This window comes from Triticum dicoccoides, chromosome 6A, assembly GCF_002162155.2.
Source record: "Triticum dicoccoides isolate Atlit2015 ecotype Zavitan chromosome 6A, WEW_v2.0, whole genome shotgun sequence".
Lineage (NCBI taxonomy): Eukaryota > Viridiplantae > Streptophyta > Magnoliopsida > Poales > Poaceae > Triticum > Triticum dicoccoides.
This window is the reverse complement of record NC_041390.1, coordinates 514,365,491-514,369,746: the sequence shown is the minus strand read 5'-3', so window position 1 is coordinate 514,369,746 and position 4,256 is coordinate 514,365,491.

Below are 4,256 nucleotides of genomic sequence, written 5' to 3'. Positions count from 1 at the left end.
GAAGCCTATGATCTATACATTCCCCCCCCTTTGGCAACAAGTTACCAAAAAGTTCATAGAAAATGCAGAGCACTAAAACGTCTCTCAAGCTTGGTCTTCAGGTGGTGGTGTCCGGAGAACACCAAGGACGAAGGCTTCAGTCGAAGTAGATGGAGCTGATGGAGTTGGTGCTGGAGCTGGTTGCGCTGGAGTTGATGGAGTTGGTGCTGGAGCTGGTTGCGCTGGAGCTGTAGCTGGTGCAGATGAAGTGACTCTAGTGTCTGGAACAGGCACTACAGCAGATCTCTGAGCTCGAGGCACTCTGGCAAATTCATCAGTGGTTGTCTTGCCCTTCCTCTCGTGCATGTCATCCTATAGCTGCTCCACAACAGACTGAATCTCAGTTACTTTGACATCTAAATCATAGAATATTTGTTCCACGATTCTTCCCAGGCTCTCCTGGTTTTGAGTTAGGGTGGCCAACCCCTTCTCAATCCTCAGAGTTGATGCTATCAAATAACCAAGTTGGTCCTGCTTGCTTTTCAAAAAGTACTCAGATGCCTCCTCTTGAGTTGGCATCTTGGCAGCCTTCTCTTTCTTTGCTTTCTCCTTCTTCTCTTGAGCTTGTACTGATGATGGTTCATTCTCATTCATCACAACTTGATTATCCTCAAAGTGAGGATAGATAGGCAAGTGTTCCTTATCCAACAAGTATGTGCCTGTGCCCATCTTTGAGTTTATCAACTCCTGGATCTGTGGGGCATATCCACAACTTCTTTTCTGGTCACCTGCAGTCCTCTTGATAGTCTCAACTATAAGGCTCATGACCTTGAACTTCTGCGGCACATCAAATATATGTAGCAAGTTAATTGCATGGCCTCTGATCATTCTGTGATCACCTGACTTGGGCAAGAGAGTGTTCCTAAGGATCCAATTGATTGTAGGCAGCCCTGACAGCAAGTGTTTTACTGACCCAAACTAGTGAGTCTCAAGATCATCTTCAGGAATCTCCTTGTACATGTTTGCCGTAGAGTTGTGATCCATCTTCTTCTTGGCATAGGCATCCAAGTCATCTTCTTCTTCCTTAGGGGCATTGATCAGATTTGCCCATTCCTCAATAGTTGAGTGGTACCTTGTACCTTCAGACATCCATACTATCCTGTCATCTGGATAGAAGTGTGTTGTGGAGTAGAATTGCATTATGAGCTCCTCATTCCACTTTGTGAGCTTCTGCCCAACAAAGTCTGCAACTCCACAAGCACTGAAGCTGTCAAACACACCAGGATAGTGTTCCTCATTTTCCTTGATATACTTCCAGTCGACCCACCTCATTTCACACACTATAGGCTTCTTGTCCAGCAGCACTGTCTCATAGAAATCTTGCTGTTCCTTTGTGTGGAACCTGTAATCAACAGTAGTTCTTCTTCTTGTAGCATATGGGTCTGTCTCTCTCCATTTCCTCAGTCCCGAGTCTCTCCTGATCTTCATGTTCTCAGCCATAGGATGAGCATCATTGTGATCTGGAATCTTGGGTTTGAGCTTCCTCAGGACTTGTCCTTCATCATCTTCATCAGCAGCAACTTCAGGCATTGGGGCCTTGTTCTTCTCAGTAGCTGGTATACTCCTGGTATTCCTCTTAGGTGCACTCTTGGGCTTGGAGGCCTATTTGGGTGCTTCTTTGGGCTTTGATGAAGTAGCCCCTGTCCTGATAGCATCACCCATAAGCTTCTGGGCCTTAGGTGCTGGTGCAGCAACCTCTTCTTCCTCTTCTTCTTCCATCATGGAAGCCTTTCCAATCACTCTGGCCATGGTCTTCTTGACCCTTTCCTTCCTTTTCTTTCCTTCTGCAGCAGGCTCTTTGGGTTTGGATTCCAAAGATGCTTGAGTAGATGCTCTGGCCTTTGACATGGGTTGTCTTCCTGCTGGCCTTTTGATCTTCATCCCTGGCTTGGTGGCAGCAGCAGTGCTATATTCCTTCTTAACCACTTTCTTCTTGGAAGTGGCCTCATCCTCAACTGCCACATAGTCTTCATCCTCAGACTCTGAAGTTTTCTTCTTCCTTGTTCTGGTGGCAGCTTTGGGCAAGTTGCTGGGAGTGCTCCTGCTACCATCATCTGAACTGCTAGAGGGACTAGTGCCCTCACTCAGGTGAACCTGCTCCTCTGACATGTTCTGGCTGTCACTCTAGTTAGACATGTTGCAAACACTAACTGCAGACCCTGTGAATAGATTGTAGATGAGATAGAGTGGATGAGCATCACAAAATGCAGAGGTTTTTGCAAAAAAATGAGTCAAAAACTTAGTTTTAGTTTTCCACAGAAAGCATTTCGGATCAACCGATTTGCAAACTCGGTGATACCGAAGCAGCTGTTGGGACCTAAACTAGTGAACTCGGTCAGACCGAGTCACGGTTCGGTGGCACCGAGACTGCTAGGGTTTCACAAAGTCCTGAACTCGGTCACGCCGATTTGCAATTCTCGGTCAGACCGGGACATGTGCAATGGCCTGAGCCAAATCGGTGGTACCGAGTTCCACAACTCGGATGGTCCGAGATGGTTTCGTCGGAAACCTAACCCTAAATTTTCAATTCAACTCTAATCTATGGAGTGTTTTGACTGGATAGAAACGTTTCAATCGTGGTAAGAATCATAATGAACACAATGTGCTAGGAATCGGACGGGGATAGCACTGTGATCGAGTCCATACCCTAGTTCGGCGATGAACTTGCTACGCTGGCAACGACGGGGAAGAATTCCGTTGACGGCGGCGGAGACCAGTGACAGGAGGTGGCTGGCGACGAGGAGGACGGTCCGGAGACCCAGGAGGCAGAGCGAGCTATGCGCGGGCGAAGGGGTTTCGGAGAAATTTCCAAAATTTTGCTCGTGAGTATATATAGCCCGACCCTGTTGGTGTGACCGAGTGGAACAACTCGGTGGCACCGAGATGCATAACTGCAAGCAGTTACTGAAACTCGATGTGACCGAAAGGTTCAAATCGGTTGCACCGAGATTGAAAACCTAGATCGACTTAGTGATCTCGGTATGACCGAAATGGAGGAATCGGTCAGACCGAAACACACAAAGAAGTTTTGGAAGTTTAAGTCTATGATGAATCAGGGACTCCGAGTGCTCCTCACACAGAGTGGTTCGAATCTGACTTGATCAAATTTTGTGATGTAGCATGAATAGAGTTTGAGACGAGAAAAGCATAGATAGCTACAGATGGTTCTTAGGCATTCTTGTCCATCCACTTGGCAAAAGAAAAGAAAAACAATCAATCAAAACAACAAGTGGATGTCCTCGAATGAGTGAAATATGCAATCAACATGCTCACACAATAAAATGGCAATTGAAATATGTGGCAAAGCATGCACAACCAATTCTAGCATCTATCAAACAATTGGCGATGACTAGGTCATCTATATATGAGTATATTGACTTAGGAGTCAAATGAGAACATTTGATCATAGGTCATACTCATCGTTTAAGCACAAGTGGGGTTACCGCTTTTACATAAAGCATTTGTTGTGTTCACACCATTAGAGTTGCTTTAGCTCAATTCTTAGAGTAAAGCTCCCCCTAGATGTGAGATCCCCCCTAAGAGGGATGAACTAACCTTGGGTTTTGTCGATGATGACTTCATGTAGATGTTGAAGATGTGGATGCTCAATGTTGATGTAGATCATTTGGAGCTATCCATTGGAGTGAGTTGCACTTTCAATACCTACATGGGTTAGTCCCATAAGGAACAAACAAGGATATCCATAGACATAAAGTGATGCACACACAAGATGATGTCTATGAAAGCTTTTAGGTTACCTTGTCCCTTGTCTTACCAACAAGAGGGTTTGTGACTCCTTGAACTAGTGCAAGATGTGGAAGTTGATTGCACTTGTTCTTGCCAAGATGATAAGAGTGAAGTATGTTGGCGGAGTCACCCTCAAGAACTCTCTAGTTCTTCTTCTTCGGGATCCACACCATCTTGATGGGAATCCTCGGTGTTGTAGTTGTACTTGATGAAGTGGAACTTGAAGTAGTCTTGGGAACCCACTTGACCAAGGCCTTAGGAGCTTCTTTAAATGCATCAATTTCCTCTTGAAGCTTGTCCTTGCCTTTTGCTTGTGGTCTTGTGGTGGAAGATCATCTTGAGCTTGTGTCCCTTTGAGAGAAGTAGGATCATACTTCTCTTGATGAGGAACAAACTTTGTCTTGGGGTATTGATCTTCTTCCCACTCAAATCCATTGACATTGAACTTTCGTTCAAAACCAACACCTTGA